General features: G+C 45.6%; 1 long non-coding RNA gene across 4 annotated transcripts in view; it reads right to left on the bottom strand.

Moving 5' to 3' along the window:
• Window positions 1-24,995, bottom strand: part of LOC131914953 (uncharacterized) — a 173,559-nt gene extending 148,564 nt beyond the window's left edge. For all 4 annotated transcript variants that reach the window (XR_009380225.1, XR_009380223.1, XR_009380224.1 and 1 more), the window contains exon 1: window positions 24,746-24,995. This is a non-coding gene — a long non-coding RNA (uncharacterized LOC131914953). The remainder of the gene's footprint in view (window positions 1-24,745) is intronic.
• Between the last annotated feature and the right edge of the window lie 413 nt (window positions 24,996-25,408).

Genomic DNA, 25,408 nt, shown 5'->3' on the forward strand with positions numbered 1-25,408 from the left:
ACCTGAAGGACCATTTTGTCAAGCAAAGTTCAGTGGTCACCTTTGTATGGGTCCTGCATGTCCAGTTGATCAGGCAGTCCAGGCAAGAACAGTTTCTTGCCCAAATGGCTATTTTTGTCAAGGTGAAGATAAACTCCGTATGGAGTGTCTTCGATGCCCATCCTCCTCTCTGAAGTAAATCGGTGCTGTCAGGAGCAGACATGTCTCACTGTCCAGAAAGTCTAAATTTTTAAAACATTTTAAATGCCATATTCTGTAGGTCTTTGAAGTGTTTGAAGACTACCTATCTATCTGAAATATAACTATGTATACCTAGAAGACTTAACTAACATGGCTACAAATATGATTATCATAGATGACTAATTATTAATCTATTTTTTAATTATCCATTATAATTTTAAATGAGTTACATAAACATAATACCTCAAACAAGAATAGAAATATATATACAGTATAACAAAATTAAGTTTAAACTTGTATCAATAAACTAAAATCTATAGCAATGTAAAACATTTTAAACAAGTTGTTACTCTTTAAAAGTAGGTTCATTAATCTACCCTTTCATCCTATCATATCTAAACTATCCCCCTTTTTGTTTTAGAAAGAGATTGTATTTATAATCAACCTGATTTAAATAAAAATATTGTTTTTTCTCTGTCCCACACCAGAGGGCTCTTCTGATTTGGGACACAAGAATCTCTTAACCATTTTTTTTTTTTTTTTGAGCAATATGTCTGGGTTTAGAGGGGGAGTGAGCCAATTCCATCTCTAAAGCCAGCTTGGTATATTTGGGAGTTTGGGCGTAGCTTCTCTTACTACTTCCTGCTGGAGGGGGGCGCTGTATCTTATGGAGACAGAAAGAAAATTTTAGGATCATGGAGTAGTCCATGAGGCTGTATCGTCTGAGCCAGTTGCCTTGAAACCATTCTGGATGTTGAATCATCTGGGCCATGGTGTCACTGGAGACCTTTCAGGGGGTCTTGGCTGGTCAAACCTGATGTATCTTAATCTGGAACAAATCCATAGTCTCTGGCTTTCTGTGGAAACAAAAGCAGAGACTCTTTTCCAAAGCAACATATCCTTATATCCAAATTTTGAAGTCAAGGTACCTTTAAAATTTACATTTTGGCATACCTCAACAGCTTTTACAATCAAATGTTTTTCTTCAGTTACAAATATCAAAGACAACATAATCCAGATTCTCTGTGTGATAGCCATTCTTTACATGGCTTATTACCTTTAATGTTTCCTTAAAGACTTATTTTTAAAAACTATCTATTTGTTTATATAACTGTATATATTTCTTTTTTCTCTCTTTTAAGCCTACGTATATTTTACACACATTGTGAACTATTCCATCTGAATCAGTCTTATTGTGAACCTTTTGATTTAAATAAACTGCAGCCTTCTAAGACTGAAATGGTGCTGTGGCTGTTGGCTCCGCCCACTTCAGTTTCCCAACATGGCGGTGGTCCGCTTTCCGCCAGCTCTGGGAGCCGTAACTCTCAGAAATAGTGGGTCTACACTTTTACCAAAGTAGCGTGTAGCCCAGAAACCTCTTTTTTTGTTTTGTACTAGCAAAGGCTAAATCCACCACACAGTTTAATGTGCTACTTGCAGAGGTCTCATTCCCACCATACTGCAGGTCGAGAGCGCACGCTAGGAACCCGCCAGTAGCTCAAACCGGCAGCTGCCGCTCATTTGAGAGAGACAATTAGGAAGCTGTTTTTAGGTCCGTTTTTGAATCTTTTTTCTAAGTTTTTAGGTGGAAACTCTTGCCACCACGTTGGACGCCATTTGTTGCTGGAGAATTTTTCTCCAGCTCCCGCCACCAAGTCCCGCCAGTCCCAGAGCCCACTTATAAAATAAACACACAAACTCTTATATTATTTAAACTGCTTGGCCATTAGCTCAGGCCTGTCATTGTCTAGCTCTTACTCTTATATTTAGCCCATTTCTATTAATCTTTACTTTGCCACATGGCTTGTGGCTTACCGGTACTTTACATCTTCCTTGTCCTGATGGCGGCTGGCAGTGTCTCTCTCTCAGCCTTCCACTTCCCAGAATTCTTTTCCTTGTCCCGCCTATACTTCCTGCCTAGCCAATGGCCAATCAGTGATTTATTTACTGACCAATCAGCAACACACTTGACATACAGACCATCCCACAGCAGACAGATATCTCTGCCACATCTTCAGTTGTCCTTCACAGGGCCTGCAAATTTTCCTAGAAAGAAAGAGAGAAAGAGAAAGAAAGAAAGAAAGAAAGAAAGAAAGAAAGAAAGAAAGAAAGAAAGAAAGGGAGAAAGGGAGAAAGAGGGGGGGAGGAAGGAAGGAAGGAAGGAAGGAAGGAAGGAAGGAAGGAAGGAAGAAAAGAAAGAGATCTGAGTCTTCTGAATTTCAGGTAAGTCAACCCTTGAGAACTCAAAGGTTTTTCATTTTTTTTTTTTTTAGTATGATAAGACATTTAGCACGAGAGTCTAGGGTAGACTGGATTTGACTCTTCTTTGCTTAGTTAAGTTATGTTATCTCTCAGCTGTCCATCTGTTTCTTTCTCTGCATAGTGTGGTTATTAACAACTGACTCCCAAAGGTACTGCAATGTTATTGTGATGATTAAATTCACTGATTCATTTTCAAATGTGTAGAAGAGGGTCCCACATTATTACCAACATCGACAAGCTTGGTTTAAGCCCTGGTTGATAAGAAAAAGTTGGACCAAGTACATTAAGACTCATCCACTTCTTGGCATTTCCTTCTCAATATTAGGTGACCTCTAATTTTTCCTTACTAGTGTCAAATGTATCTTAGCTTGGTCAAAGAAAGAAAAAGAGAGGGGAAGGGAGGAAGGGAAGGAGGGAGTGAAAGGGATGAAGGGATGTATGAAGAAAGGAATGAAGGAAGAAAGAAAGGAAGGGAGGGAGGGAGGGAGCAAGGGAGAAGTCTCCCCTTTTCTCCTTCATACAGAGCTGTGGCACAACTAAAACACCAAGTAACTGACCTGAGAGGTTTTACAGTGTTCATTCTAGTGTATGACTTTATAGTCAACAAAGCTCCAGGTTTTATTGCTGTGAACCCTTCCTGTCTCCAGGAGTATCAAAGCCTGTCAGCCCTCAGACTCAAACCCATGTACTTCCCAATGGTGTCCCCATCAAACCTCAGCATTTATCAAAAGTCCAAACCCACATGTCACTGAGGCACCACAACTGGTTTTGTTCTTTAAGCTGAGCAGCTACTGGGCCCAAGGCTAAGTAAAGCCCACAGTCTCTCAGAAGTCCACTGGATCAATCATGCTCCTATGTCTTCTAGAGGCTCTATTAGTCTTAGACTTGTCCTCAAGTGTTGTTGGTTGTTTTTTACTCTTTTTTTTTTGGGGGGGGGGCGTTGTGTCACCCAGTTCCCAAATAAATAACACATTAAAGCTTATTCTTAATTATAAATGCCCGGCCTTAGCTTGACTTGTTTCTAGGTAGCTTTTCTCAACTAATTATCCCAGCTACCTTTTGCCTTTGGGCTTTTTCCTTTTCTTACTTCTGTATATCTTACCTTCACTCTTAATCTGTGACTGGCTTGGTGGCTGGCCCCTAGCATCCTCTTCCTTCCTCTCTTGTTCCTTCTTCCTCTCCTCCCAGATTTCTCCTTCTATTTATTCTCTCTACCTGCCAGCCCTGCCCATCCTTTCTCCTGCTTTGGCTGTTCAGCTCTTTATTAGATCATCAGATGTTCTAGACAGGCACAGTAGCACAGCTTCACAGAGTTAAGCAAATGCAACATAAACAAAAGTAACACACCTTAAAATAATGTTCTACAACATTCAAGTCTTCTTCTGCAGTGTCGGTCTGCCTGAAACCCTGCTCGTTTTAGGACCTCCCACTTATCCACCACATCTAGTCTCATCCACATAAATTGAACACTATAGTCATTTTCACGTCTGCCTTGGTTCCTGGCTAGGCTCATTTCCAAATGTCTGAAGCTCTACAACCACTTGCATGAGGAGAAGCAATATGTTACCACAGTCTTCTGTGACTGTGGCCTTCTTCACAGGTGTTTTCCCATGCTGAATTAAACCACCAGCTTTTTCTGGTTTTCTGGACACTGATTTGGCCACAGGACACTGTCACTTGAGAGCCAGCCTTGGCACCTGAGCGGACTCCATTTACATCCTTCTATTTCCCTATCCACCTATTGGTGAAATCACTATATATCCCGGAGCCAATGACTGGAGATTGCAACCAAACACCAACTCCTGGGCTGGAGAGAGATGGCTCTGTCAGTAAAGTGCTTGCCAGGTAAGCAAGAGGGCCTGAGTCTGGATCCCCAACCCATGTAAAAAGTCAGATGCAGAAGCACGAACCCATAACCTCAGCAACTGGGGAGGCAGAAACAGGAGAATTCCTTGGGCATGCTGGCCAGTCAGTCTAGCCAAATCAGTGTGCTCCATGTTCAGTGAGAGACCCTGCCTCAAAAAATAGGTGGTGAGTGATTGAGAACAACACCCAGTGCCCATTTCTGGCCTGCACATTCACAGGCACATATGTGCACATACATCCACACACATATAGACATACACATAAATGTGCACATACACATAAAACCGCCTATTATCACCAGCTTACCTAAGCCTACTTGACATTCTATTAGGAAAGATACATCAGACTCAACAGCCCAAAAACAAACTCAGTCTTTACCCCCAAACTGTGTCTGCTTCTACCCAAATGCCCCCAAGAATCAATTCCGCACATTGCAACCAGAGCGATCTTTTTTCAAAATGTAAATCTGCTCATCATCCACAAAGGCAGTAAGAGCCCTTCATTAGCTTCTCGTTGTTCTTGGGATAAAGGCCTGAGCCATTAGCACTGGCTCCCAGTCCCAGGTGTCTGGCCCTGGAAACTCTGCAGCCTGGCCAGCCCTTGTCTACCCTCTGCTTGCTGTCCTCCAGCCCCAATATCATATGAACACTTAGGGTACTCTAGAAGAACTTGATGGAGCTGTCCCTCTGGACAGCCCAGCCGGGGAAAGGTGGGCTTTCCTCTACGCTGCTGCAGTGTCTTGTGGGCTCCGGATGAACAAGGGAAATGGGGCTGGATTTCAGTTCCCACGCGTACTTCCCCAACCCAACCTCAGGAGGGATCACAATGTCACCAGGTAAGTCACCTGCCGTCTCCAAAGTTGTCCACATCCCTGTCACTTCCTCCTACCTTTGCTTCACAGAGATTGCTCAGCCCTGTAGCCCTCTCCTCTCCAACAGTCTCCTACCCAGCCCTTAGATCTAAATGCCATCATCATCCCCTCAGGAATGCCTGCCTTCCTTTCTCTTCCTGGGTTTCTAACCAGCTTAGGTTCCTTCATCATACACTCACATCAGACAATGCTCTCATGTCTCCCGATCTCCCTTGAAAGCCTACACTCAGTTCTGTAACAAATGTCTGCCTCCCTTATTATATTATAAGCTCCATTAGAGCACAGCTTCTCTCCCCCTTCTTCCCCCTCCTTTCTTTCCTCTCCCCTCCCCCTTACACCTTCCCCCCAACTTCACTGAAATTCCAGAATGTAACACAGGGGCAAATACATAACTGTTAATCATTGGACATCTATCAAGCACCTACTGGGTACCACACAGTAGAGGGTAGGTCTGGCCTTTATTCATCCAAACAACTTTAGCCTCCCAGAGGCATGATTAAGCACGTCAAAGAGGAAAATATTCTGTTCCACTTAATTATGCATTTTTATTTAAAAATAGAAGTCTTTATTAAAACAACAAAGCATAAATATTAAAGAATGTATTTAAATAACTTGTGTAATTTACTGCAAGCTTTAAAGGTGCATAAACACTGCAATGTAATACCATGCCTTTTACATCACTTTGCCCTCATTGTCTGAGCTTTATCTACTGTGGTCTCCTAACCCAAGTGGAAGAAGCAATTCACTCTAACTTCCTGAATTTTGTCTCCAAACCTGCTGTGGCTTGTCCATAACGCCAATACTCCCGACATCCCAGGCTTCAGAGCACATTGTAGTTAAAGCCTTTGTATGTGATCTGCATCTTAGCCCCACCAAGGGGGTGTCCCACGGCATTAAAGAGAAGGTCCTTTTCAGAAGAGTGAATGTTTGGAATGCTTATCGCCCTTGTTCACTGCTCCTCATCCTGGCAAAGTGGGAAAAGAGAGAGATGCCTGTGTTGTACAAGAGCTCGGTATCCAACGAAAGCTGGGCCCTGGCCATTCACCACTGTTTCCCGTTAGCTGGCCTTGGCATCTGAGCTTCTCTGTTGTCAGGTCTTCGGATCAACAGCTCAATCTAGACACCAGCTAGTCACTTTCCTAACAACTATGGCTCCTCAGGACCTACTGTTTCAAACAATCAACTGAGCTTTCGGGGTGAAAAGGGGACTTATGGAGAGATCCTGTTCCTCCGCCCCCAGTCCACTGGGGGTAGACGGCTCGTCCCACCTAGGTGGATGTGCTGAGCTTACATTCCCCTGCAATCTTTTCCCATGGCTGTGTGTTTACAGTTGCACAGAGAGGAAGCCTCCATGGTGGTGAGAACAGGAAAATAAGAAACTCATCCTTCACAGAGTGGCAGAGAGGCCATTAATGCTAAGCTTCAACAGTGGAACACAGAAAACGGCATTAAAGGATTTACTTTTCATGACCATAATTCACAGTTAATGTACATTTGATGTTTAATGTATGAACCAGAGGTGACTTCAAACTTGTGGGCCTTTTCTAAATAGTGTTTTAATCTAAGTTTAAAAAAAAAAAAAAGGAAAAGAGGTTCATACACTGGGTCTGTCAGACAAGAGGGAGGGGAAAAGGCAAAGCTGGGTGTGAGAATCCAATGGGGGAGCAGGCTTTTGTTCAGTCCTTTATTGAGGTTTTACCTCTAATCTCTGCCTTTTTGATGCAATTTAAGATTAAGGAAATGAAAGGCAAGGCTGGCTGTGAAGGGCTTTACAAACAGGACAGCCAAGGAGCCCTCAGAAGACAGTTTTGTTAGAGGCTTTGGCTTCAGTCCCCAGACAGGAGGCAAGTACAAAGTTGGGCAGTGCCTGTGTGCACAGGTATTGGGGGGGGGGGGGCAGAGAAGCCGATCTGTCTGCAGGGAGGCTGATCATCGGCATCCACAGAAGGGGTCACCTTGGCTCACCCACAGTCAGGTTAGAGGGGCCATGACCACAGCAGTGTGAGTACAGCATCTCCGTCGTCATGAGTGGACAGGGCCCGGAGTTAGACTCCGCGGAGTCCGCTCTGTGATCTTAGGTAAGTCCTTTCAGTTCTGAGTCTCCTGTGCTAGATGATGAGGTTCTGGGGACAAACCAGCAGTTCCCCAGGCCTCTTTAACCTCAGGCACTGTGGGAGACATGATGAAGTGTGAGCCTAGGTAAAGGTCACGGGCCTCAGCACTTACTCTCCAGGAACAGCTGTAAGAATTCTCTGTAAGCACAGGCAAAGGGAGGTCCTCACCCAAGATGAGAACCCAAAAAGGGCAGCTGACACCTAAGGGCCATTCCGAGCCTAGAAGAGAAGATAGGCAGAAAAGTCTCCTGAATGAACACTCTCAAGGAGACAGCTAAAATGAGCAATAGCAATATGTACACCCAGGGGGTGCACCACATGTGGGCCAGGGGTTATGGTACAAGTCTCAGAGAGTGGGTAGAGTTCAAGGTCCAGCTGGGCTACAAAGTAAAACTTGGTTTTGAAAAAAGGAAAGAGTAGGTAGGGGAGGAAGAAGGGGAGAAGAAGGAGGGAGAGAGGGAGGGAAGGAGGGAGGAAGGAAGAAAGGAGGGAAGGAAGGAAGGAAGGAAGGAAGGAAGGAAGGAAGGAAGGAAGGGGAGAGGGAGGAAGGCTGTCTGTGGAGACCAGTACTGGGTGGGCCCTGAACTTCAGTTTCTCTACTTCAAGAGGAGATGATTTTCCCACCTACACTGAGCTTTTCCAGATGGAGGCAGTAGAGATATGGAAAGGGGGATGAAGGAAATTGCTCTGTAGACCCAAGATGGTAGAAAGAAATGAGAAAAAAAAAAGGTGGGAAGAATATTCAGTGGAGTAGAGAGGAAGAAAATCCTTTCGCTCAGAAAATCAAGGATGGTCTCCCAAGTCTCTTCAGTCCTCAGCACCTTACAGCCTCCGGTTCTTTTCTCTCTCTCTAGACATGGTTGGCAAAGGAAGGTTTGGGACTGTGATTAGGAAGGCCAGTTGCAGCTAGACAGGTCTATAACAGAGGCTTCCAAAGAGAAGGACAGATGGGGCCTGTCAACAGAAGTCCAGAACAAGCACTGCTGAGACATTGTTGGTTGGTTTGTTTGTTTGTTTGTTTGTTTGTTTGTTTGTTTGTTTTATTGAGTTCCTACATAATGCTAGGCACTGTGATTCAAGTTCATTCCACAGACAGGGAGCAGCACCCTTTTAGCCTCCTGAGAAAAGGAGATGAGGAATTGGCTACATGCTTGATTCATGTTATAAAGTGTAGATCAAGACCATTCTGGGGTGTAACCCAGGGACACTTAGTGTGAGGGCACAGGTCCTTCTCCACTGGGCAACCATCATGGTTTGAGGTCAGCATGATCAGTTTCAAAGGTCTGCTTCAACTCATGTCATTATGTCACCCTCTAACCCAGAGCTAATCTCCTCTCATCCCGACCCACCCTACCTCTGATCTCTCTGCTCATCCAGGAGGAATGAAAGGCTCCAAAGAGTGGGCTTAGCCCTGCCCACTCACTCCCAGGAGAGCCTCTCCAGTCATGAAGGATACATTTCTCATTAGATCTCTCCTGTCAGACTTCTAGTCTCCTGCCAACTCCATGTTCTTCCAAAATAAATAAATAAATAAGTAACACGAATAATAATTTTCTTTCTGAGGCTGCACTGGTGAAACAATACAGTCTGGAAGAGAGAAGAGGTTGGACCAGACCAAGTCTTTGGTCATCAAGCCAGACTTGAGTATTATTGGGTATAATTCTCTCTTCAGGATCTAGAAAACAACTTATTCAGAGGAGGTAGACTGAGGGGAGAAGTCAAAGGGTCTGAGTGGACAGCCCTCAAAACACTCATGAGCAATCAGAATATTCCACCAGAAGACTCAGGGTGGCTGTGACAACTATGTGACAAGTCCCGAGGACTGTTCTAAGAATGAGGACAGATACAAATTCACGCCTAGAACAGCAAAAGACAACCAACAGGCAAGACTTAAAGGACTGTGTGCATATTAGTTGGTTGATAAATATGTATAATAACTAACATAATAATTAACATACTAGCTAATTTGTTTTTCACTGTGTCTGTTCATTGTACATAGTTCCCTGTTATACAAGGACATCTTCATACACATATATGTTGCATATTGAATATATTTCCCCATGCTCCCAAGCCTTCCCCTTTCTTCCTTCCAGCTCCAGGGGAATACTACACCTCTGGCCTCCTTGGGCACCTGCATTCACATACATGCGCACACACACACACACACACACACACACACACACACACACCTTTACAAATAATATTAATAAAAATAAATCTTTAAAAATGTAAAAGTCAGTCAGGCAATGTTAGTGCATGCCTTTGGTCCCAGCCCTCAAGAGGCAGAGGCAGGTATATCTCTGTGAGTTCAAGGCCAGACTGGTCTACAGAGTGAGTTTCAGCACAGCTGAGGCTACATAGAGAAAACCTATCTTGAAAAACAAAAAACAAACAAAATAAAAACAAACACACAAAAAAAATCTAGAAGTGACAAGTAAGAGAAAACCTGACCTTAGTATGATCATATCCACTTGAATGTGTTTTCCTGGAAATGACACAATTTCACTCTCTATGGCTAGAAAAGTTCCACTGTGAACATACACTACATTTTCTTTACCATACCCTGCTGTGGAATAATCTTGTGTACACTGTGTGAATATATGTCGCTATGATTGGTTTAATAAACAAGCTAACTAGCCAATAGTTGAACAGGATAAAGTTAGGCAAGAAAGCCAAACTGAGAATGATGGGAAAGAAGAAGGGCAGAGTAAGAGGAGACTCTAGCCAGCTGCTAAGGAAGCAGGATGTGTAAAAATGAGGTAACAAGTCATGAGCCACATGGCAAAGCATAGACAAGAAATAAAAATAATTTAAATGTAAGAGTTAGATAGTAACAAGCCTGAGCTATCAGTCAAGTATTTATAATTTATATTGTCACCAAATCAGTTATTTGGGAAGTGGCTGCTAGTTTCTTGGGAGCAGGAAGTCCAGACAGGAAATTTCTGCCTATGATGCCCCTGTTGTTGGACACCTAGACTGGTTCCATAACCTAGCTATTGTGAAACCATGTTGACATGCAAGTTTCTGTGTGATTTGTTGACTTGGAGTCTTGGATAACTACACAGGTATTTGCATCTTATTTTAAAAATCTATTCTGTAAGACTAGATAGAAATGGAGTGGAAGCTTACAAGATGAGGTGAAGGGTTAAGGGAGTGTCCAGAAGAGTCATGTAAGAAGAGGCACAATGGCCATTGGCCAGGGGTATTTTTAAAGTATGCACAAACAGGTTAAAGAGTTAGCTTGTGGTTCTTAAGAAACTGCCTGCCCTTGACAGTATGGGGTTTTCTGTGTAAATCAAATCATTGCACTCTCCCAGATCCTCAAGACCAAGGAGCAGTGGGGCCTCCCCAGGAACTGTTGAAGAGCTTCCCTGAGCTAGATGGCATGGTCCCCTCCACCTCTATAATTCCTGCATTCTTCCTGATGAGGGCTGCAGTGCTCCCCCAGGTACCTAGGTCTTACATTCTTCTACTTTGGTACACTTAAGAAAGGAAGGAAGGCAGGAATGAATGAATGAACGAACAAAGGAACGGAGGGAAGGAGGGAGAGAGGGAGAGAGGGAGGGAGGGAGGGAGGGAGGAGGGGAGGGAAGAAGGGAGGAAGGGAAAGAAAAAAAACAGAATGGAAGCCAGCCTAAATTCCTCTCTACCTCCTCTGTGTAATTTCCATGGGAATCTGCTGGTTTCCCTCTAACTTGGGGAGGATCTGGGAGAATTTGGAAGAGTGGAAAGAATGTGATCAAAATATATTGTATGCAAAATTAATATAATAATAAAAATGTTTTGCCTCAGTGGGGTGTGATAGCACAGTCCTGTAATCCAGCACTCTGAGCTTCAAGCAGAAAAATTTCAGGTTGCAGGTCAATTTGGGGTGCATAGTAGGATCCTACATAAATAAAAGAGTAAGTAAAAAAAAATGAAACATTTGGAGAATTACTAGTTTGGGGCTATCTTGGTCTAGATTGTCTACTGAGATCCAGTTTCAAAAAATCAAAAACAAAAACAAAAGTTGGGTCTCCAGCTACTCCCAAACTGCCCAGCCAGTATCACCTATGGAGCCCCGGAAGCCGATTATAGACGCCAGACGAAGAGAAAGGGGGGTTCCATCCTTGACATGGTTTCCACTGGTCCTTCTACTGCAGCCAGCTCACACGGCGAATCCAGCAGTACCTTCCAACAGAAAGCCTGTCACAAGCCAAGACAAAACAACAACGGCAGAAAGCAACATGGATTCCATCCAGAACTAACCTCAAAATACCAAAGTCTGCTGCATGGGAAGGGGGGAGGATAAACAGATGCCTCTCATCTCGACAAACGAAAGGTCACCCTCAGACAGTGCAGAGTAATTATTAAATAACTTCCTCCATTTGTTCAGGATCAGTTGCGACCTCATTACCTGGATCCGAAGACAATATCTCTAAGTCCTGGGCATAAATCCAAAAAGGTCATTAATAACAGAAGAGTCCCCAAATTTGCAGGAAAAGGAAAACCAGCTCTAATTGAGGAAGCAAAGAGTTCCACCCAGACCTTTGCCTCCTCAGTTGCCTTGGCAATGACAGTCTGCTTTCCTAGGCACTCCTGGCTGTTGGACAAACAGCTGCTAATACTGTTGATTCATCTCAACCCCCATGAGTCTCAGGATGTCACAGGCAGAGTATTAAGCTGACTTGAGGGTGGTTTCCTTCTCACTATTTCTCATGAGTTCAGGTCAAATACAAGGGACTGGGAGCAGAGGTTCACATCACTGGCCCTTTGCACTGATCACTCATTAGGAACAGCCAGGTGAGGAGCATAAGTGTAGCTGAAGTTTTCCTGTGTCCCACCCAATCTGCAGCCACTCAGACCCAAGTAAACACACAGAGGCTTATATTAATTAAAACTGTTTGGCCATTAGCTCATGCCTACCACTGACTAGCTCTTACATTTAAACTCAGCCCATTTCTGTTAATCTATATGTTACCATGTGTTCTGTGGCTTTACCTGTGTCCCATTACATGTTGCTCCTTGGGCGACTGGCTGACATCTCCTCCCGCCTTCTTCCAGTCTCTTTGAATTTCACACCTGCCTCTAAGCTTCCTTGCCATAGGCCAAATGACTTTATTTATCAACCAATCAGAGCAACACATATTCACAGGGTACAAAAATACATTCACCCATCACCTAGGTACCCTGCGACAACTGAGTCCCTGATTCCTGATCTTGGTTTTCCAGATCCAGGGTGATCATAAACCAGTTTGTCCTGGGGTTTAGGATTAAGATAGTGGTCCTGCTCCTTAAGCTATCTTGAATTAATCCATTCATCAATTAACAGGCAGCCTTGAACTGCTCCTTTCCAGTTGAGTCCTTTTGACTAGGAGGCAGTCAACTCCTAGAGAAAGACTAGACTTTTGCTAACTGCTGGAGGAGAGCCAAAGCCATAGCAACATCACTTCCCATCTTCTGTCTTCTCTATCCCTCCATCCCTGCAGTACAATAGCACAGACTTGAAGGTTAGGCTCCGGAGCCAAGCCAAGTACAACCTGCCACTCAGCCACTGGAGGGCTTAGGCAAAGCTCCAAGCCTCCATCCCACTACTGTGAAATGTGTTGCCATCTTTGGCCTGCTTTCCTGACAGTGCCAAAGGATGCAGGGTGGCCGAGATGAATGGGCTGTGGGACTCTTCCATATCATTGACCCTACCCCATCCTCTTTCAGGATCCTTAATCATCTTCACTCCCAACTCAGTGGTGATGGCAGACTGTGAGCTCCTGGGATTCTGGAGATAGCCACTGTATATCAACATGCCATGCCATACAAGCAAAACTATATGAGGTCACGAAATATCCCAGGGAAATAGTCTATCACAGCAAGCCTGGAGGATCATGACACTGTTCCTCTCAGGTTACTACCATGAATGCATCTGAGGGATCTAATTAAGCTCTGAACATCCCATTACCACTCTCAGCCCCAAGCATCAGGGGCACCAGCCTAGACCCAGGGTGGCCCCCAAATGTATCTGATAATTAAAGCAATTTCTGCCCTGGCTGATCCCCCACACACACCATCAATCTCTCCCATTACTGGAGAGGCAAACAATAAATAATTTAATAACTCAGGTTGAGTAGAATCTGGTTCCAAAACAGAGCATTTTAATTCTCCAGTGTGCTTGCTTTCAGCATTACTGTAATTCCATTTCCCTTCACTTGACTGGGCCTTTTGCTGCTTTTTAGGCTTCTCGTATTTCTCCCCAAGTTTTCCCCACGGGGCCCTGACAGCTGCATTATAGCAGGGCCTGGCAGCCAGCATGACATCACTCCCTGTTCAAATCAGCAGTGGCTGGACTCATTAGCCTAGCAAGCCGCCTTCTGCCTTGAAGGCCATGGAGACCCATCCATGCGGCTGCAGGCAGGACAGCTGTGCTGGACATTAGGACCCTCTCCCTTTCCCATCATCTTCTCCTGCCATTTCCTGAGACCTTCCGATCTCTGGCAGCCCTGGTTATGAAGAAAGGCCTGGGAAAGGAGACAAGTACCAGAGGGTATGACGGGTGACTAGCCCTTGCCCTCTTGCCTTTCAGGGTCATTTCTGATTCTTCATCGTGCTCCCTCTTGGCTCTGAGGCATGGAGACAAGTCTAGAAGACACGCAGAGTCTAAGAGACACCCCTAAACTCTAAAGAGAGATTAGCTTTTGCGACCTTGCAAAGGATAGCCAGGACTATGACATGCACATGCCAAGCAAAGTCTCCCTGCCTGGTCCTCCCAGCCCTGCCCCCACCCACCATCCTCCATCTTTCTTCCTTCCCAGCAACCAGAGTGGAATATGCTGATTCGAGAGTCTGGTGCCCTTGCCTGAAGCCAGGGGGCCAAGGAGCAGCAGCTGCTGGGGAGGAGCAGGGGTAAAAGGAAATGCACCAATGGAGCTTTCGTTTAAATAAAGAGCAGGGAAGCATTGTGCTCCATTGATTACAATTTTTTTTTTTTCTGAATGTTGTGACATTTGCAGGAAGGCTAATTTATTCAAGCATGGAAATCTTTAAAAACTTAATTAAGTTATTTCTGTGATTTTCCATGCCTTATTGTTTCGAGTTCACATTTACTTTCATCCTTGTTAATAAAAAAATAAAAAAGTGGGGAGGGAGTGGAGAGGGAGGAAAGAGAAGAAATGATCCCTCCCAGCACCTCCTGGACTGTGCTTGATGCTCTATTCTCCAGTATGAGGCCTCGGAGTGGCAGGGGCTTACAGAGTAAGAATGTTTCCTTCCGCATCAGGCCCCAGGCCCCACCCCTCTGGAGATAGGTGTTGGATTAATGGAGAACCCAGCCTCATCCTGCAGGCATTGGCATAGGCCGAGGTAAGCATAAAACGTGGTGTGGATCTTGCAAGGGACAGTGCTGACATCCTGCCATTTGATGGCTGTCCTACAAAGCAAACTTGGTGCTGGACTCTTGAGAATATCATGGGATGGAATAATGACTTGGGTAGCATGAAAAAAGACAAGAACAGAATTGAGGCAGCAGGGCCCCCATCCTCCAAGAACCAGACATCATCCCGGGCAGCCATGCTCCTTAGAAATACAGACATGACCAAAGAGAATTACTTTGCTCTCTAGGCTGGACCCAAAGTCCCTAGGCCCTTTGTCTATCTCTGTCTCCTGCAGGTAGTGCTGGAGACACCCATGGACCCTCACTCAGTGACAGATTCAAAGCTGATCCTCCCTGAGTTGCCAGAGTCAGTGGGGTATCTCAGATGTTGAGGTAGGTATGGGACAGGGCCCAAAAGAGACCTAGCGGAGAAACAGTCAAGATTCCTACCAGAAAAATAAAGTCTCTGCTGACAGAGAGAATTAGTAGGGCTATCCTGTACTAAACTTTCTTTTACACAAAGGCGCACATGACAGGGGTCAAAGTGGTTCCAGGGGGGTGAAGTGTGATGGTGTGCGTGGGAAAGAAGGCCATTATAGACTTTGATGTTGGCACCGGGTCTGCCTAGCACAGGTTATGAGGAGGCGATGACTCTGAGCTGCCAATACAGAAAGACAGAGGAGGGACATCTAAGCACAGCAATAGGGAGAGTCTGGGCGTGCTCACTACGACCTCTTTGGCTTTGCCTAGTGAAACCCTTCATGAAGGTGACTAACCCAGAGCAGACAAGAATCAAAACTCTCTACTGGGGGAGGGGTCTCCTTGAATATTCTTTCTTGATGTCCTTGATCTCAACCCCTCCCTCACTTCTCTAGAGTCCCCACTTTTGAGAAAACAGAAAATATCACCATTACATACATGGACCTATCCATTCTGCCCCAGTCCCTAGATTAATTCTCTAAGTCATAAGCTCGACCTCCCCTGCTGGGACCAGAACCCAGGTCATCTGTATGCCAATGACATTTGCATGTATTATTTTTAAGTCATTAGTCTCTGCCTGATATTCCGAGTCAAGAAGTTTAATAGGAGAAATTTATGGCTTGTCTCCTCCAATCAACACAATAATTCATGGTTGTGTTGCGTGTGCTACACTAATGGAGATTGCTTTCAACTGGGTGTTGGGTGTTCCAACCCCCCTTTAATTCATTAGCCAGTTCCTCCTGAAGTATTGAGAGGAACAGCAGCCATTTCCCTCCACCCAGGCTGCCTGCTAACACAGTGGGTCTCCAAGTGGGGTCCCTAAGAGGCCTGCAGGTGGTCTGCCTGCCAAGCCAAATGGAAAGTTATACAAAGTGCTTTTTCTCCAAGCAGATCTCCAGAGCAGATTTGAATCTACATTAAAAAGGCCCAAATTGAACATTTGCAAAACTATAAGCACCTTAATGGTTATTTTACATCTGCAAAAGTTTCCCAAGATTATTTTGAGGTATTTGTGCTGGCAAGAGATAGGTGAGTGATACCTGGAGCTCAGGCTTTCTGTTATGGATGAGAGTGGGGTGTTCAGAGACTCTGCCTGTATAGGTTATCTGGGCACTAATTAGCCCCTTAAGTAAAGCAACTGAAGAGCCATTGGTTCAGCTGTCAATCCGCCCATCTCTTTTCAGGGTCAGTTATAAACAAAGAAGGGCCTCACCCCCAGCAGACTCCACCTATTTTCATGGGTAGCAAGGTAGATCTGTACCGTAAATAAGGTGTATCACTCCAAACCTGGACATTCTGCATGGCGCCCAAGCTTATCTCCTAAGAGCTTGCCAACTAGGGGAGAGCGCCCCCAAGCCTCTGTAGGTGAGGGAAGAGAATATAGCAGCAACCAAACAGAAGATGCTCGGGGCATGTTAGCCTGGGTTGAATTTGTACCGAGACAAGGGGAATGGGAGCAGGGATCTCTAAGCCCGCTGAATCCCTGCTCTCCGCCATGCCCAGCTCTCTTCCATGCATTCGCAGAAACACTATCAAAGGCACAGGTGAGTCGGTTAGTACTCCTACATCGTCACCACCTTTCACAGGCCCTTTAACCAGATGTTTAGTTCCTGGGCTGGCTCACTGGCTCTCTCGGAAAACTGTTGGTGCTTTCTGCATGCCCTACCTTTTCCGGCCAGATTGAAGGCAGCTCCACATCATCTGATGGGCCTCCAGACTTTCCATATGTTCTGTCCCCTTCACATTGGAACAAGATTCAAGTCCTTTGTCTTTTTTTTTTTTTTTTTTTCCTCCTCAGACATTACAACCTAGACTCTCGAATTCTCCACCTTCTTGATCTTACCTCCTCCTTCTCCCCAATCCTCTATTTTGGCATAGATTTGATTCTTAAACTATGGCACACACTCAAACCATCTAAAGGCTTGCAGAAACACAACACTGTACTGGGCCCAGTGCAGCTGACTCAGTGGGTCTTGGGTAGGACCTAAGACTGTGTTTTCCTAACACGTTTCCCTGGGATCCAGGAATTCAGTTCCTGGCGTGAGTTGGGTCTCCTCCTCCAGGCAGCTTTTGAGCGAGTTTGTGAGCCTTCTGTGTTAGGCACCCTGGGTTGCTCAGGCGGCCATGATCTCCTTACCCCCCAAGGACAGACCCAGTCAGAAGGTCTCCCCAATCCCTCGGAATGCCAGAGCCTGTCAGGCTCGGCCACCCCCGAGCTTCTTTCCTCCGAGCTGGTGGCTTCTTGTCTCTCCTGTTCGCCCACTTCCTGTGTCCTTCTCATCCATCTCTGTCTGCCAGATTCTCCCATCCAGGCTTCCTCTGGCACTTCTCCACAGTCCTCATCTGTCTAGCTGTGGATATTTACATTTCTAAAGCCCAGTGTGCTTTCATGCTTCTTCCTCCATCAGCCAAACACGGATTTTCCTCTCAAATCTACTCACACAGGCTGGGGGCTGGGGGTGAGTTGTCCCGACTCCAAGGAACCTCTGGAGGCTGCTTATTATTTGAGAACAAGGAGTGATCCTGGAAGGGAGAGGTAGCAGGCAAGTCCAGGCTGTACCTTTGACCACAGATCTCTTCGGCCTGCTCCTACTCGGGGACAGGCTAGAAAATAAACAGGTCGGTCGGTCGGGTCCTATTGATCCTTTTTAATCATACTGGCCTGGCTTGGAAACACTCCCAGAGGCTCTGTCGTCAGTACTTATTTGCAATCCTTAACAAAAGGATATATATTATAATATATTATCATATATATGCCTCCCTAGAGCATGCCATACACCCCTTAGATTTTTATTTTATTTTATTTTATTAGTTGAGGCAGGGTCTCACATAGCCCAAGCTACTCCAAACTCAATACACAGCAAAGGATGACCTTGAATGTCTCTGAACCACTTCCTGCCTCCACTTCCTGAGCATGCCTCTATGCCCCAAGTATGCTGTCCTGGGGTGGAACCCAGGGCACTGCGCATGGTAGGCAAGCCCTGTGCCGACTGAGCTACACCCCCAGCAAGAATATACCTTTTGTCCCTGATAAGTGACAAGTGGAGATGGAGAACATGGACCCTGGTCGGGACTGAATCCCAGCTCTGACCCTTGTGAAATGTGTATACACATAAGTACCACATCTCATTAAACTTGAGTGTCCCCACCCGTAAAATGGGCATGGTATCCCAATGTCCAGAGAGCTAAATGGAATGACCACCCAGCACTTAACCACACTCCTGTCTCCCTTATAAATGGACTCAGTAAAAGCTACATCATCACCCTCCATGCATGCCACACCCTTGGAGCCTCAGAGTCTGGGGACAGATTGAGATGAATCACTTTCTAGTCCCCAGACTAGAGAACCTGGAGTTTCTTAGGTAGACAACAGTCATTCTCCATTTTGCCCCGAGCAGTCAATCCCCTGCACTTAAGTTAAAAGCCTTGTGCCTTCAGTTTTTGTCTTGTTTTGTTTTTTAAATAGAAAAAAAAAAATCCTTTTCTTGTCTGTCCGGTGTTTTTCCAGCAAAACAGCGAGTCAGCAGCAAGATTCTCCTTGGTCAGCAAAATGCCTGTTTCTGTGGGAGAAAGTTGGGGACTCAAGGAGCCTCTAACAACAAGGCAAGTGGGGGTTTGCCTGGGTGCTGCCGATTTTCTAGGTCGCCCAGAGACTCCGGATGAATTTATTCCCTTCTGTGTCCCTTCTTCTCCACCTCTTCTGCTCACCCCCACCCCTGGAAGCTTCCTAAAAGGCAAGCCAAAGGTCTGAAGAAGTCAGAAATGACACACATGTAGGCAGAGGTCTTTATGAAATCCATTACTTTGTATGCTAACCTGAAAAAATTAATTTAAAAAAAATAGTCCGAAATGGAAAAAAGCGGGGCCAGGGAGATGGTTCTATTGGGAAAGTTCTTGCTGTGCAAGGATGGGGACCTCGGTGCAACCCCTGGCCTCTGAGTTAAGACAGAGCTGGGAACAGTGGTGTGAGGCTGTGACCCTAGCGCTGGGAGGCGGGGTTATCCCTAAGGCTTGCTGGTGAATCTGCCCAGCCTGATCCTCATGAGAGTCTCTGACTCAAAAACAAACAAACAAACAAAAAATCAAAGCCAAACAAATGAAACCCAAGATGGATGACTACTGAAGAATGACACCCACCTCACCCGAGTCGAGAGAGAGAGAGAGAGAGAGAGAGAGAGAGAGAGAGAGAGAGAGAGAGAGAATGAATCATTTCTTCCAGCCATAGCAGGGAGTTTCGTGGACGCTCTGACGGAAGCTGGGCCACATCTTTAAGGACTTACCTCCAATAGCCTCATTATCTGGCTTCCACAGCAGATAAAATAGGGATTACAACACCATCCACCTACCACCACCAAGATGATTTCTGGAATGTCCTATCCAAATGGATTTAGATCACCAGTCACAAGGAAGTGCATACCAAGCCCTGATAGCCATTTTTCCCCCTGAGCCAGCCTCTCTAGCATCCTGGCTGTGTCACTGTGACCATGGAAACATATAGTGAATGCTGTAAGAAGCCCGGCACAGTACATCAGCCAGAGTGGCCAGTCTTCAGCGTGGCTACCGGGCCTGAGTTGTTCTCAGCCTCCAAAAATCTGGACATCAGGCCCCACCCACACAGATATTGGTGTGAAGAAAACAGCAGGTACTGGACCAGACAGGACTGATGTAAGAACTACGTCTCCCACACTGCACAAGCAGGCACTTTATTAAATCTCACAGCACATCCGTTATCTCATCTAGGAGATGGATGGACATCACAGTGTTCACTTCATTGCATGGTTAGCAGACATTCCACCCCCAGAGGCCTTGCCCAATGCAGTGTGGCTCTTACGACTATTTTAAATAGCTGGGGTGTAAGGAAGCCCACATCATGCCCAATTCCAGGCAAGGTCATACCCAGTGTCCCGAGCACCTTCAGCCAAAACTGGCACCAGCATGTGGAAAGCCGGCCCCAAATGTCTGATAGCGTGCGCCTGTTCCTTCTGGCTGATCCCCAACTATATTCGTATTCCTCTGCTGTCTGCAAGCCGGTGCATATGGAATACATTTTCTTTGGGTGTCTCACCATTAAGGTTTTCATTTCTGCTTAGCGTCAGGGACTTTGCACATCACTGGCCTTCCAGTGCACTAAGCCCGCTTTTGTGTGGCCTCGCTTTCTTCTCTCATTTCCTGATCAGCCAGGAAGCATTCCTAACCAAGAGTTCTGGGAGCAGGGCTTTTGCCTGGCAGCTCACTATTCTGGGTTTTGGAGGATGATGAAATAAATATCTCCTACCACATAGGTCTCTCTCTCTCTCTCTCTAGTATTGATGGCTACCTGATCAAATTAGCTTTCTTTGTCCAGGCTCTGGCTCTCCCTATGGGTGAATATACTAAGCTCTTCCAATAAACACAAATAAATCAGCCTCAGTGTTTGAAGCTTATGCTGTCAGAAAGCTGATCCTGAATCTGGAAAGGCAGCCTTCCCCTTGAAAGACTGTTGGTAAGAGTGTAGGATGGGTAAAGTCACTGATGAACAGCGGTGTACTTAGTTTAGCATTCTGACAGTGGGGCTAATGAAGGACAGAAGAAAGGAGGGCAGTTGGCCAGCGTGTAGCAAGAACCTTCGAAGCCATGATTCTACATCTAAGAAAGTGCCCTGATACGTCAAGGGTGGGGGTGCGGCCTCATAATCTCAACACTCAGGGGGCTGAGACGGAAGAACTGAATTCCAGGCTAGCCTGGGACACTTAGCGAGACCCTTTCTCCAAGAAATTGGAAGAAAGAGAAAGAATGAAATAAAGAGAAGGAAAAAAATGCCTTAAGAAAATAATTAATGCTGTCTTCAGAGATTATTGTTAAACAAAGATCTTGGATGCAGTGATGACTACAATGGTTCACATTTACAGCTGATCAAAATATGTAATAGAGAATTAACTCAATGCGCACAGGCGCTCACAGAACTGAAGACTGTGAGACTCCTGTTAAAAGATGTTGTAGAGCTGGGCGGTGGTGACTGCGTGACTTTAGTCCCAGCACTAGGAAGATGGAGGCAGGTAGAGCTCTGTGAGCTTGAGGCCAGCCTGTTCTACAGAACTCGTTCCAGGACAGCCAAGGCTACAAAGGGAAACCCTGTCTCAAAAATCAAAAACAAACAAACAAACAAAAAAGATGCTGTAGAAATATATCAAAGGATAGAATTAGGTCTGTGCTATAATCTTAGGTTAAAAAAAAGACTGTCACATGTAAAGTATAACAAAACTTGGATTTTATTTTAGATTGTATGCACATAGAGGAAATGGTCTGGTGGGAGTTCCTTGGGCTACTAGCAATGGTTCTCTTCAGTGGCATTGTTATGAATGAGACCCTACAGTTCTGTGCAGGTTTCTTACCTGTCTTATCGGACACACTTTTAAGAATGATGACCTGTGCAAACAAATGTGCTTCTCTCCTCTCCAGGGCCTTGGACCACAGTTAGGGTAAGTAGGCTTGCTCCAGGGGACATCTTCAACCTTAACCTCACAGGGCCTTGAAGTTGCAGGGGAGAGGCTGCCTGAAGCCAGCTCACCTTACTCTGGGGCACTCCTTGACAGCACCTGCTCATTCCTGATGAAATCTGGCTGTGCAGGTAGGCGGAGCTTCCTGGCCCTGATCCACTGCAGCCCTGCACATCCATGAGCCTTTTGTAGGCCTCCATCAGCAGGCTGTCCTCCTGTCTATTAGGTCACCCCAGATTGATTCATCTCACTTCACTCTGTTTACGATCTGCTCTTCCTTGACCCTTACGGTCCCCCCTGGTGCTGGAGCCATGTCCCTGTAATACCACCAACCAATAGCAGCAAGCAGCGTTCCAGCCTCAATCCTTATATCTTCCTGGCCTCCCCAGCAGGCTGCTTGCCCTCTTGCTTCCTTTCTGTCCTCAACTGGCATCCCCAGAGATAAGGATGCTACTTTAAGGAGCTCTGTGTCCTACCCAAGAGAGATGAGAATAAGGATGGCATGTCTGATTCTCGGCCAATGTGAATTCGATTCTGTTCACCAAAAGTCTGGTCAAAAAGAGACATCTACAAGATCTACTGGGTCTGGGACTTTATATGGTCTTTCGATGTAGAGCAAGCTCAGAGTTCCTGCCCTGGATCACCACACTGGGTGAACAACAGGGCTAGATGCCTGGGAGATTATATAAAGTGGAGAGTGTGTGTGTGTGTGTGTGTGTGTGTGTGTGTCTGTCTGTCTGTCTGTCTGTCTGTACTCCTGTGCATGCCACAGCTCAAGGGTGGAGGTCTGAGGACAACTTTTCCGTAATTAACTTTCTCCTTCTACCATGTGGTCCCCAAGACAGAACTCAGGTCATCAGTTTTGGAAGCAGGTTCCTTTATTGGTTGAACCATCTTGTCAACCCCAGATAAATCCTTTCTTCAAATAATCTCAGCAGATACCCAGGCATTATCAGACAGTCTCTCTTGCATCCTCTTATTGCCAATCATAAACTCCCACATTTTATCTATTCAACTCCTAGGTCTTTTGCCCAGCTGTCCCCCAAACCTTCCCTATCATCTTGCTTCTCTTCAACATGGATCCTTGTCCTTAAAATCAGCTCATCCTGTTATTTCCAGCCTACAGTTTTTCTTAGTTGCCTCTTTCTGGCCCCTTATGATGTAAGTATAAAAGCAACTGAATAGAGAAGGAGAAAATGACCCTCATCTGGGATCTTCCATTCCCTAGCTAGAAACTTAGGTGAGACATTAACCACCACCACCCCAGTCCCAAATTCCTGACCTAAAAGAAAAAACCCTAGAGGTTGCACCAAACATGAAAATACTTCTGAGTTGTCCCACTCAGCACATTTATCCAAAACACACCAGACCTCCTTCTTGAGAGAACCCACCCCCGGGTTGGAGGATCAAAGGTACTTTTATAGCTGAGTTCACCCAAGCTGCTTCTAAACTTTCTGCATCAATTGCTCCGGGCTGGTGTCTGATGGTTTGTTTATTTGTTTTGTCCCAAGCAGATGCAAAATGCCTTTGGAATGGTGGCTCTATTTCCTCCCTACCTCCTCACACCATGTTCTAAGCACAGGAAGTAGGCAGGAAAGGTCTTTAGTTCTCTAACTAATGCCTACCCCTTGGGCGGACTGGAGAAGGGACTCAATTTAGATTTGGTTTCCCTGCCAGAATTGTCAGGCCTCAGTGGCCTTGGGAAATCACCCAGGAGGAAAGTGGCCATTTATTCTAAAACCTCTCTGCAATATGCACGGCCTGCCGCGGTCTTCAAACCTCTGCCTGGCCCTCACACGGCAGCGGGAACTGCCTGCTGCAGTCTTTCTCGGGGTTACGGTCTCTACCAGAGGAGAGGAGATTTCTCATTGAGATGAGCCATCTGGGGATTTAATCCCAGAGCCCATAGTCCCCACCACTGCCAAGCTGGACAGGCAATGGCCTGCAAGTCGGCCACAGTTGTGAGCTGCATGACATTCTGAGAGGCGCAATTCTTTTCTGTGTGATCCTAAAGGATCCACTTGACATCTCTAAGTCTCAGGCTACATTTCTCTCAGAAAGAGCTCAAAATCTTTATCTTGCAGAGTTACTATGATACCCTTGTATCTTGAATATGAAGTATCTTCCATAAGGCTCATATACTGAAGGTTCTGTCCCCTATCCAAGCAGTGTTCAGAGGTGAGACTTTGAGGAAGCAACCGGACTGAGAGAGCTCTGCCTTCGGAGTAGCTTAATCCGTCGACGGATTCAAAATTGGGTGGAGTCACTGGGAACTGACAGAAACGTTGGGAGATAGGGCCTTGTGGGAAGAATTAGGTCTTGGAGGAATGCCTTTGAAGCACAGATCTTATCCCCTGTCCTTTCCTCTCTTTAGCTTCTCTGCTTCCAGGCTGTCATGAGGTAAGCAATGCCGTTGCTATGCTCTACCACATGCCCACAACAATGGAGCAAGAAGACCCTGGCTTAACACCTCTGAAACCAGCTGGCCTTTAATCCCAGCATGAGGGAGGCAGAGGCAGATGGATTTCTGAGTTCAAGGCTAGCCTGGTCTACAGAACTAGTTTCAGGACAGCCAGGGCTGTAACACAGTGAAACCCTGTCTTGAAAAACCAAAAATGAAATAAAATACAATAAAATAATAAAAAATAAAACCTCTGAAACCATGATCAAAACCAAATCATTTATCCCTTCAAGTTTTTCTTACAAATATTTTTCATAGCAATGAAAGCTCAAGAGATACAGAAGGAATCAAGTAGGTGAGCCTACTTTTGTATTTTTAAATATTGCTTTACATATTGCTTTGCAGCTATTCAGAAATATCTGACCCCTTATTGCCCTGTTCTCTCTCATAGAACAGTGTTTTCCACAAGCCACTGTCAGAGGAATTATGTGAATGAGGGGGAAGCTATGGTCCTAATACACAGTTGACACAATGTATTTTCTCACCCAAATAATGTCATAGGTAGCACTTGGGTGTCAGAGACTAAAATAATCATATTCATTCATTTAGTGACATGTACACTGACTAGACTTGAGTTCCTGGGAAATTCCCAGCTACATCAATGCTTCTGCTGTGTAGAAAACATTCCCCATTCATAAAAGTAACGTACGAACAAATATTTGGAAAGCTGCCCATCTCTAAGTAGGATCCTACCTGTGCTAAATCACCTTTGGATGCAGCTGTTCTGTGCCAGCCTGGTGGGCTAATGGCATATTTGCAGATCTCAGCATGCCTGGGATATCACAAGCGCAGGTGTGGTCTCCTGCCTTCTCCAGCACAGAGCAGGGAAGGGATAGGAGGGAAGAAAAGCAGCAACTTCCTGGGCCCTGGCTCCTGGCACTCTGTGAGCTTTGCACCAGGCCTCAGTGGTAGGCCCCTTTCCTGTAAAAGAATCTCTACAGAGGACAAATGCATTGGAGTAACGTCAGATGAAAGAAAATTCTAGAATAGAATCTTAAAGAAAGCTGCAGAAGGCAGGAGGAAATGTCTGGGAACCTGAAGGCCAGTAGTGCCTTGCCTGGGGGCTCAGGATCAAGCCACAGCTCCTTGGAGAGGATCCTGCAGATCTTAGAGGAGGGAGCATTCTCCTAGCAAGCTCTTCTCCAAGCCATTTGTCCAACAGCCATGTAACTCATCCTCTTTTCTTCTCCAGGAACCAAAGCGAGACTTACCCAACCACGTGTTTATAAGCCAAGTGATGCCCCACCCCTACACACACACACACACACACACACACACACACACACACACACACACACACACACACACACACATCAAATTCAATTTAAATGTTGAAGTCCCAATTCTCCGTACCCT

The sequence above is a fragment of the Peromyscus eremicus genome, chromosome 7, assembly GCF_949786415.1.
Source record: "Peromyscus eremicus chromosome 7, PerEre_H2_v1, whole genome shotgun sequence".
In the NCBI taxonomy this organism is placed as follows: domain Eukaryota; kingdom Metazoa; phylum Chordata; class Mammalia; order Rodentia; family Cricetidae; genus Peromyscus; species Peromyscus eremicus.